This window comes from Lactuca sativa, chromosome 4, assembly GCF_002870075.4.
Source record: "Lactuca sativa cultivar Salinas chromosome 4, Lsat_Salinas_v11, whole genome shotgun sequence".
Taxonomy (NCBI): domain Eukaryota; kingdom Viridiplantae; phylum Streptophyta; class Magnoliopsida; order Asterales; family Asteraceae; genus Lactuca; species Lactuca sativa.
The window spans coordinates 358,828,351-358,840,357 of record NC_056626.2 but is presented as its reverse complement, the minus strand read 5'-3'; the positions used below and the strand labels follow the sequence as shown (position 1 = coordinate 358,840,357).

Sequence of the window (12,007 nt, the reverse complement as noted above, 5' to 3'; positions counted from 1 at the left end):
AGGATCCAATCATAATACATTATAACTTAGAAGACTGATGTCGTAATCTAAGCTATAACATATTTAAAAGGTAGGTGAATGACGAGTCACAAATTTCCACCAAAAACCGAAATATAAATTATTAGGTTTTAATTGGTTCTTAGAAATTCCTAGATTCTTTTGAGATTAAATGAACTTTTCAGAGGTGTGAAGTAACCATGCAAATTACTTGGTACCTTTAAAGTTCATCACTCAATCGATGTGTCGGTTAACTACACGCGCTCCAGCAACCTATAATAAACCTTAAGTCACCCTTTACCTACCTTGTTAAGTCCAAGTTAGTGTGTCGGTTAACCACACACGCTACACTAACGACTTAAACAAAGTGTAAAGTGTAATTTCATGGATTAGCACCTTATTCACATTTTCCTAAAGTAACTAAGATTGGGAATTTAAAGTAACTAAGATTGGTGGGTGTAAAGTAACACATTTAATAAAACATTAGTGTAAAGTAAATAAGATTGGGAATTTAATAAAACATTTAGTTACTTTATAATATTCATCATACTTTTAATGAGAATTTTATAAGTCCTTGTCCTACCCGTTCGGCTAACGACTCTCCACCGATCAAGGAAGCGGTGGGTGAGAGTGGACACCCATTAAGCTGCCGTTTTATAGGCAACAACCGTATACCCCCTTATAGACCGGCTTCGTGAATGAGGCCTACTAATGGTAAGACGACTTTTTCTTATACATACATATATATATATATATATATATATATATATATATATATATATATATATATTATTAACTTATAATATTACAAAGTATAAGGGTTGATTTTTAACTTTTAAAAATATAGGGGTTGGAACTAAAGTTTATTAAGATAACTTTACGTGTTCCAAAACTTGAGGGCAAATTTTGTAACTTAACAAAACTCTTCAATGCATAACTTATGAGTTATTAAAATGAAGACTCCTCATTTTTGTAACTTATGTGTTCTTTTAATGGGTTTAACACAAAGTGACTTTTGGTTATCCATAACTTGAGGACAATTTATGGACTCCTTAAAACACATAAAGATCATGCATTAAGCATTAAACAAGTAATTCCTATGATCTATCAAGAACTCATAAGAACATGAATATTCATATTTCAAGAACATATGAACACATATAATCATGTAATTTTGATATTAGCCATTGTAAATGGATTAGAACAATCATTACACAATCTAAAACAAGTTTTACAACACCAAAACAGTTTAGGGTAATGTTTCAAGTCCATTTCCAGCAGCAAAAATCGAAATTCTGCACTCTGCCTGGCCAACTCGTCGAGTGCACGAACTGACTCGCCGAGTTGGTTGAAGTTTCACTTGGACTCGTCGAGTCCCCCCATGGACTCGTCGAGTCCCCTGTGCAGACAGCTCAAAAATTCGATTTTTACACTATTTTGCATCAAGTATTAACAAACAAGACTAGGCTTTGATACCACTGATGGGTTTTGAGCATTCTAACACCCCTAAGTGTACATGAAACCCTAGAAAACCATGGATCTATGTTTGTCTAAAATACATGCAAAATATGATTTTCAAGGTTCATAATCCTATCTAGCATACATGGGGAACTTTTAACATAAAAGATGGCTAGAATTACATACCTTGTAGTTGATTTGATTCTTTGAAAACCTTGAGATCCTAGCACCCCAAGTGTGATGGCTCAAATGTTTCACACACACCAAGTGATTTGGAATAACTTTGAGAGAATGTATAACACTTCTAAAATCAGCTTGCCCTCTTCTTTTCTTAGTGTAGCCGATTTTGGATGACAACATGTTCTTTATATAGTGTGTCACATCTAGGGTTACACCATGTAAACCCTAATGTGAAATGACTCTTCTTTTCCATGATCTATGGGTTTGTAACTACCATGGAGCATCCTATGGGTTTTAACCCAACTTGATAATCCATGGAGCATTAGCCCACTATACAAATTATGAATGATTTACATAATCAATTCATATATTTAATTAGTCATATTTTGATCACTTAATTAATTCTAGATTAATTCTTGATCAATACTAATTAAATATATTAAAACTTATAATATATTAATAAACCATAAGTGTTATTTATCTCATTTTAGTTTATCCAAATGCATGTTGCCATGTAACCCAAATGGACCATGCCGGGTCGGGTCAAGTACACACCAAATATAGTTATGGACTTAGACACCTTATCCAACAGATTTAAGATCCGGGTATCACCAGCTGCGAGTCCTGGAAGGAGATGTTCCCAAGACGACATTCTGAACTCGTTATGGTCACTATGAGTTTGTAGTGATGCCCTTTGGATTAAAAAATGCACCGGCGGTGTTCATAGACTTAATGAACCGATTATGTCGTCCTTTCCTAGACAAATTTGTGATCGTATTTATAAATGATATACTCATCTATTCGAAGAGTAAAGAAGAACATAGTCAACGCCTCCGGCAGGTCTTGGAAACATTAAGGGCAGAGAAGTTATACGCAAAATTCTCAAAGTGCGAATTATGGATTCGGAAAGTAGATTTCCTAGGTCATATGGTCAGCAAAGAAGGGATACATGTGGACCCTTACAAAATCAAGGCAATCGAGAACTGGTCAACTCCAAGAACTCCAACAGAAATCCGACAATTCTTGGGCCTTACCGGCTATTATCGAAGATTCATACAAAACTTCTCAAACATTTCCAAACCACTTACCGCCCTGACTCAAAAGAGTGTAACCTACAACTGGAGAGAAAAGCAAGACGTTGCATTCCAAACACTAAAACAAGCCCTATGCAGCGCACCTATATTATCCCTGCCCGAGGGAACATAAGACTTTGTGGTCTATTGCGATGCATCAAACCAAGGTCTTGGATGTATTCTAATGCAACGAGGAAAGGTCTTCGCATACGCCTCGAGACAAATCAAGACGCACGAAGTCAACTACACTACCCACGACCTTGAATTGGGAGCAGTCATTTTCGCTCTAAAGATCTGGAGACACTATCTCTACGGCGCAAAATGCACAATCTTCATCGATCATAAGAGCCTTCAACATATTCTCAACCAAAAAGAACTCAACATGAGACAGAGACGATGGGTTGAACTACTGAGCGATTACGAATGCGAGATTTGTTATCATCAGGGAAAAAGCTAATGTAGTAGCTGATGCTCTCAGTCGAAAGGAATACTCGGGCAGCCGAGTGAAATCCTTAACCATGACGATCCATTCACACCTGTCCACGCAAATCAAGGAAGCTCAAATGGAAGCCTTGAAAACCGAAAATGTGGCTGGTGAAGCCTTAAGAGGAATGGATAAGAATCTTGAAGTCAAGGGTGACGGAGTTCGTTACTTCATGAATTGGATCTGGACACCGAAGTTTGGTGGATTCAGAGACGTTGTCATGAATAAGGCTCATAAGACTCAATACTCTGTGCATCCCAGTTCAGACAAGATGTATATGGACCTCTAGAAATTGTATTGGTGGCCGAACATGAAAGCCGAAATTGCTGCCTATGTAGGGAAGTGTTTGACTTGCGCCAAAGTCAAAGTAGAGTACCAAAAGCCCTCGGGATTGTTACAACAACCTGAAATACCGGAGTGGAAGTGAGAGTGGATAACCATGGACTTCATAACCAAGTTACCCAAAACAGCGGGTGGACTTGACACCATCTAGGTGATCGTTGACAGATTAACCAAATCCGTGCACTTCCTACCAATAAGGGAAACTGAAAAGATGGAGAAACTAGCTCGAAATTACATCAGAGAGATTGTGCGACTGCATGGTGTACTAATATCCATTATCTCAGACAGAGATAGTAGATTCACCTCACGGTTCTGGCAGTCACTTCAAAAATCTCTAGGGACGAGACTAGGCATGAGTACCGCTTAGCATCCACAAACCGATGGTTAGAGTGAGGGGACCATTCAAACATTGGAAGATATGCTAAGAGCTTGTGTGATCAATTTTGGTAAGGAATGGGATACCCATTTACCAGTATTCGAGTTCTCGTACAACAATAGCTATCACACTAGCATTAAGGTTGCTCCATTCGAAGCCCTGTATGGCCGTAAGTGCAGATCACCTCTGTGTTCGGCTGAAGTGGGTGACACGCAACTAGCTAGAGGAAAAGTACCTGACAGCACTCTCACATGCCCGGAAATCATAAGAGAAACAACCGAGAGGATTGTCCAAATCCGGGGACGACTAAAAGCTTCCAGAGATAGACAAAAGAGTTATGCGGACAAAAGAGAGAACCCCTTAGAATTTTAGTTTGGGGACCGAGTACTATTGAAGGTCTCACCCTTGAAGGGATTAATACGTTTTGAAAACGTGGGAAACTAAATCCAAGGTATATCGGACCATTCGAGATCCTTGCCAGGATCGGCCCGGTAGCATACAAGCTTCGATTACTGCAGGAACTCAATAACGTACTTCCTACCTTTCATGTGTCAAACTTAAATAAGTGCTTGTCCGATGAGACCCTCGTCGCCCTACTGGATGAAATCGAAATCAACGAGTCTCCACTTCATAGAAGAACCAGTAGAAATCATGGATAGGGAAATTAAAAGAACAAAACAAATTCACATACCCATTGTGAAGGTCCACTGGAATGCCAAGAGAGGATCTGGATACACCTGGGAGCGCGAAGATCAGATGAAACAAAAATACTCGCATCTTTTCCCTACTCCATAAATACTTATCTTAGAATAAGTTTCAGGACGAAATTCTCTCTAACGGGCAATGATGTGACAACCCGATATTTCAAGGTAATGTAATGACCTAAGTATTGTAATCTATTTTTGAATTAATAACTAAAAATAGCGTCAGAAATGAAATGTTAAAAAGTCTCAATTGGGATACATAAAATGATAGATATCGTGTCAAGGTTTTCAGAAATATAAAGAACACTCAAATCCAAGTTATAACGAAGAAGTTATGACCAATCAAAGATACACATCAAAACCGGTAAAACACTGTTAAGTGTGAAAAGTGAAATTTCAATAAAATACTTTTTAGCCTTAGAAATCTAAACGAAAGTCTTAAATTAGGTTAAACCATGAACGTACATAAAAAGAACGTCCAAATCTGACTTCGTATGAGGAAGTTATGATTTTTCTAAGTTTCGGAATAGCAGTAGACAACTAAAAACTCGAAATAAAGACCGAGCGATATTTAGCCGACACAACCTAAACGAGAATTGATGATCTCGACAATAGTAGTACAACGGTAAAAAGACAGACGAAAATGGACGTCATATGAAGAAGTTATGAATTTTTAATGGACTTTTCCTGTCCCGGCCAATTAAAAATATATAATTAAAAATAAATTCGAAATTTGCCGACGAAGTCTAAACAAAAGTTGTAGAGCATAATCTCACCTATGCGGAGATATAAAGAACATCAAAAAATGGAGCTCGTACGCGAAAGTAACGGAATTTCAAAGATCAGGGAACATACTACGAGGCTGGTCTGAAGGGAACGCCCTGGGTTCCGAAGGAACACATCGTGTTCGCAGCATAGGGCCTTGGATTGACCATGTCTCCCGTATAGCCTTCTAGCCCGTCCCATCCGAAGTCCGGTATCCGACAAAGACGTCATGCCTGACGAACGCGCCGCGTACAAGGGAACACCCTGCGTTGCGGAACGCCTCGCGTTCAAGGTTGGTTCCCACCCCCTATAAATAAGATGTGAGGCTTCCGAACTTCTTTGCCAATTTCCAACTTCTCTCACATATTTCTCACTCTCGAGCCTCCCAAAAACTACACCGACGCCCCGGTTAAGTATCCAAGCTCCGACGAAGGTTCGAAGCTCCAAAACTCCCGAGAAATTTTTTCACTTTTCGGTCGAAGTGCTGTCCGAGAAAAGTCTCGTTTTCTTCAAATCATCACACTTACCAGGTGAATTCACACCCCTATATTTTCTCGTATTTACTATATTTTAAGGGGAAAATACAAGTGAAACGCATAAAAAATTTATGTTAAAATGCAAATCGTTACATACAGTTTCTAACGCTTTATGTACGTTTTGTGTATAAATGTTAAATAAGTAAAATAACGTTATTACAAATGTTATACTTTATGTGCAAAATTGATAATATACCAAGGTTTATCATTCAAATGAAACACACTTTTTGAAAAACTATAATAGTTATAGTTTACAAGATATTCATGATATTTTACATATTATAAACACTATAAAGAGGAAATACTCACGTTTACAAGAAAAATGGACTTCTCATACGTAAATCTATTTGATACTAACTTTAGTGAGACATTTGACTTCACGTACTTTCAAGTACGCATTTCAAGTCCTTTGTTATAAACCATATTCTCTTGTAGGGAGAGCGTGATACTTGTGTATAGATTTATACGGGATTGACAATCCCGCACCTAAACTGTTAGCTACAGTTAGACCGGAAGGTCTAGGGTGACAAACATCATAACACTCCAACGCCTGAAGAACGATGTTACAGGCAGTCTGGGTCAATAGTACGATTATAAAACTCACATGAAGTATTAAAACATTTTGGTTTACAAGGCTATCAAACGCCTTAGGGGTGTATATATACATATATAGACCTACTTACACAGTATTAGGTATGCAAAATACTTATGCATTCTAGTTTTTGGAACTTTTAAAACTACCATTTATTTATGGAAAATTATGGATTTTCTAGAAACAAACTCAGTTACTTTATACAAAAAGGCTTACAATTCTTATACAAAAACGCTTATGAACTCACCAACTTAATTATTGACACTTTTTCAAAACTATTTGTATTTCTCAAGAATTCAGTAATACAGGTAAACAACAGCTTTTGGGGAAGGGATGCTAAGGCGTCAATTTTCAAACTTATTATATCATCATAATGTAATTTCTTTTGAAACATATATTACAAGCAACAATGTAACTTTTTAAATTATAATATGGTGGTTGTGTTTGCTTTCTTTACTATTTACTCAACTGTTATGATACTACATGAAGTCATCCTCCCTTGAACGATTCCGCCGTTCTGGTTTCGGGGTGTCACATTTATTTCTTTTTATTCACACAAACATATATATATATATATATATATATATATATATATATATATATGGGGATAGGGAATATACATTACATGCCCACCTAAGCTTAGGTACTAAACCTCTGAAATATGTCGTTTTAACATGCTAAATATACCCGGTTTGGTTTCACTTGGTAAATATATCATTCTCCATAACATTTCTTTATTTCATTATCGTTTTATCATCTCCGTTTTCTTTCCTCAATTATCATTTAATACTTCATCCAAGTGAACATTACTAAACCCTAAACCTAAACCTAAACCCTAAATTTAAACCCTAAACCTAAACCTAAACCCTAAATTTAAACCCTAAACACTAAAGCTAAACCCTAAACCCTAAATCTAAACACTAAACCCTAAACCCTAAACTCTAAACCCTAAACCCAATTGTATCGATCTTGAATTTACATCTTGAAGTATTAATCGTGAATCTATTAACCGTAATATTTATATAGTAAAACAATGTATTTTAAAGAGGTTTAGTACCTAAGCTTAGGTGGGGCTGTAATGTATATTCCCTTTATATATATATATATATATATATATATATATATATATATATATATATATATATATATATATAGTAGGTGTGAGACCCGTGTATTACACGGGTTGATTTAAAAAAAGATTAAACATTAAAATGTAAACATAAATATTTTTTAATGTACAACTTTAAAATAAGAAAAAAAATGTATTTAGTGCAATTTAATATATATATATATATATATATATATATATATATATATATATATATATATATATATATATATATATAATATTTTACATATATAAGAATATGACTTTTATTTTAAAAATTGAAACAAACCAAAAATTGACGAGTGGATAATATTTATTTCCAAAATACCACAAAATGACAAGTGTCAAAACTCATGAGAAATTGACATGTGTCAAAAAAACACTCATTTAATATATATATATATATATATATATATATATATATATATATATATATATATATATATATATATATATATATATATATATATATATATATATATATATATATATATATGACAATCATGTCCTTAAGGAATTACTTTTGATCCAACACTCTACTTTTAGTTCTCGGGTTCTCGGGAAACTTTAAGTGCTCAACCGATCTCAACCGTGTGTATATATATATATATATATATATATATATATATATATATATATATATATATATATATATATATACACGGTTGAGATCGGTTGAGCACTCAAAGTTTCCCGAGAACCCGAGAACTAAAAGTAGAGTGTTGGATCAAAAGTAATTCCTTAAGGACATGATTGTCATCTTACCAATCTCATTTAATGTTTAATTTTTTTTGTGTTATTTAATATATTAACATAAATGTCTAAAAATTAACAAAATAACTAAAAATTTCGGATTTATTTAAAAAATATTTGAATATTTTAAAAAGTTGAGATTTTTTAATTTTTTTTTTTCAAAAAAGATGAACTTTTCAAAAAAAAAATTTACAAAACTGAATCTTTTTTTTCAAAAAATAAAACTACATTTTTTTCAAAAAAACTGCATTTTTTTCAAAAAAAGAAAAAAAAAACTGTGATTTTTATAAAACATGCAATTTTTTTCAAAAATGTATTTTTTAACAGAAAAATCAACGTTTTAGGTGCATATATGCATATTTCTTATACTATAATATTTTTAAGTAAATTCTAAAAAATCTCATTTTCATTAATCAATCTAAAAAAATAATACAAGTATTTTATTCGATACAAAATAAAATATGAAAAAACTACAAAGATTCACAATGTTATCATTTCTTCATATCGAGATTTCCATATTTTCTTCAATTTATTATTTTTCACCTCTTCAATATCTTTTCCACAAATTCTTCAAAATCTACAAGAAAATTAACAAAAAATTGGTTGATGCAAGAATACTCACAAAAAGCACATGTATATATCATGTAAGATTCACATGTGATTATATAATGTGATATTCAAATGTGATTCTATCGTTTAAGATTTAAATGTGAAACTCACAAGAAAATTAAAAATAATTAACGAAGAACACTCACACAAAATGCATATGTGCATATACATATAATTCATATGTGATTCACTTGCGATTTACATGAGAATCACATGTAATTCATATGTGAATTACATGTTATTTACATATGAATCACATGTAATTCATATGTGATTTACATGTGAATCACAAGTAATTCATAAGTGAAGTACATATGAATCACATGTAATTCATATGTGATTTACATGTGATTCACATGTAATTCACTTATGAATTACTTGTGATTCACATGTGATTCACTTGTGATTTACATGTGAATCACATGTAATTCACATGTGCTTCATTTGTGATTTACATATGAATTAGAAGTGATTCATATGTGAATTACGTGTGAATCACATGTCATTCATAAGTGATTCACTTGTGATATACATGTGAATCACATGTGATTCACTTGTGATTTACACGTAATTCACATATGAATCACTTCTAATTCATATGTAAATCACAAATGAAGCACATGTGAATTACATGTGATTCACATGTAAATCACAAGTGAATCACATGTGAATCACAAGTAATTCATAAGTGAATTACATGTGATTCACATGTAATTCACTTATGAATTACTTGTAATTTATATGTGATTTACATGTGATTCACATGTAATTCACTTATGAATTACTTGTGATTCACATGTGATTCACTTGTGATTTACATGTGAATCACATGTAATTCACATGTGCTTCATTTGTGATTTACATATGAATTAGAAGTGATTCATATGTGAATTACGTGTGAATCACATGTCATTCATAAGTGATTCACTTGTGATATACATGTGAATCACATGTGATTCACTTGTGATTTACATGTGAATCGCATGTAATTCAAATGCTCAAAAATTGTTATGTTGTGAACAAAAAGAATTTAAGCATTTATTTTATTATTTTTGACTTTTTTTTGTTAGATGCTTTAAAGAACATCATAAAGTAAATAAAAATAACAAACCTTTAATATACTAGAAAGTCCATGCAAAAAGCTCCAATCAGGAATAGTTAGCCCCTTTCCTATGTCATAAAGAGAAATTGGTTATTCCATGATAGAAGAAAACTATTACTAAGTGTTTTTCTTGAATGTATTGTTTTTTTAGCTTTTGCAAGTAACATTGCAAAATATGGGCGCTACATGTCCTCCTATCTCTCAACATGGCAAAGTTTTTCTTATGACAATTTCATTATTGAGGACTTGACTTGTGGGTTTAACAAGACTATTTAGATTTCTGGGGGATGCAACTAACCTCTCAGTGTCATCCCTTCATCTTTCCAGAAGTCGGTTGTTGGGTATTCAGCACATACAAATCTGCATCTGGTAATGCTTTTTGTGGATTTTTTTTCTTTTCCCTGAATTGGACCATTTTGCCCCCGGATGTTGTTAGTTTCAATCCAAATGGGTTCTTATTGGTGCTACTGGTCCTGGAATTTATTTGGTTGTAGTTCTCAACTTAGCGCTGCTCTTTCTTCCCTCCTGGAGCCTGATATACATATTTTTTTATTTTATGACCATTTTGCCCTTAAGGATGTTGGTTTTGGACTTTTGTTGGCTGTTGTTGCTTTATTTCTCTGTGTTGCTGCAGAAAACTTATAAATATGTAAAATCATTTAAAATGCTATAAAATTAAAATTCCACAGAACACAACACTTACCGAGAACTAAAACAACAAACTCGAATTCATAACTATAATTGATATTATCAAACGAAACAAATAAAATTTCGTTTTTTGTTCAGGTCAAATGTTGATCAGATGATTAAAATAGTTCACAACTTTAGCGAATCAGATGATTAAAATACTTCACAACTAACAAACTTTAATCCAATGAAATAGAATTACAAATCGGAAAACATTCATCACAAAACAATCGATACACATATACAGATACATCGAGGTAAAGTATTTCACACCTGATTAAATCTGGTATGAAGAGTGGACCGACTTCGTCACATACGGAAGAGGAAGTAGAATTCCTTGGGAGCCTCGATGGTGACAAACGTCGTTGACGCCTTGAACTCCAACCACATCACACCTTCATCTTTTTGATGATCGAAGTTAATCAAGCCTGGATCGTTTGAGGATTTACCGATTGATGACAACTGGATCGATTGGATCTGGATTTGGAGGTGGTAATGAGACGAGATGTTGAACGATGAATAATCCTCAGATTTGGAATGCGATGGTGTTAATTTTGGGGGAAACCGAATCGATGAAGGCTCTAGCGTGGAGTTGGAGAAGAAGATTGATGAGCAGAAGTATTGGAGAAGAACATCATCGGGAGAAAGAGCACAGATCATGCATTTTAGAGAGAGAGAGAGAGAGAGAGAGAGAGGGAGGGGGGTTGCAAGTTTACTGTATCAAAAGTTTATGTTCGATTTAACAATATTGTTGTTTCCTATAATGCCCTGGTCTTATTTAATTAACATACCCCCTTCTCTTTAATTTTCTAATTATTTACAAAATGCCACCTTCTATCTTGATTTTTTTTTGATTTAATGTTCCATTTTAGTTTTCGTGTTCTCGAGAAACTTTGAGTTCTCAAATGATTCTTCCTCTCTCTCTCTCTCTCTCTCTCTCTCTCTCTCTCTCTCTATATATATATATATATATATATATATATATATATATATATATATATATATATATATGGAAAAGTTCAATAAAGAACCACTATTAATCAAGAAACCAAGGAACCAATCCAAAGCATCGAAATATAAAGCGATCAACAGCAAAAAAATGGTTGTAGATTTTTACAATGGACGCACATACATCGGATTATAACAAAACTCACTTTTTCTTTTAAAAATTTTTTAGGCCAAGTATTTTATAAAAAAAAAATAATAATAATAACCGAGGATACCTTTGCTCACGATAAAAA

The 12,007-nt window shown here is 33.6% G+C and overlaps 1 long non-coding RNA gene across 1 annotated transcript; it reads right to left on the bottom strand.

Annotated features, from left to right (window-relative positions):
• Positions 1-8,756: 8,756 nt before the first annotated feature.
• Positions 8,757-11,504, bottom strand: LOC111887303 (uncharacterized). The gene is made up of 4 exons (XR_002848730.3): positions 11,040-11,504; positions 10,378-10,707; positions 10,089-10,147; positions 8,757-8,945 (listed from the first exon to the last, which is right to left on the bottom strand). It is a non-coding gene; the product is annotated as an uncharacterized LOC111887303 (long non-coding RNA).
• Between the last annotated feature and the right edge of the window lie 503 nt (positions 11,505-12,007).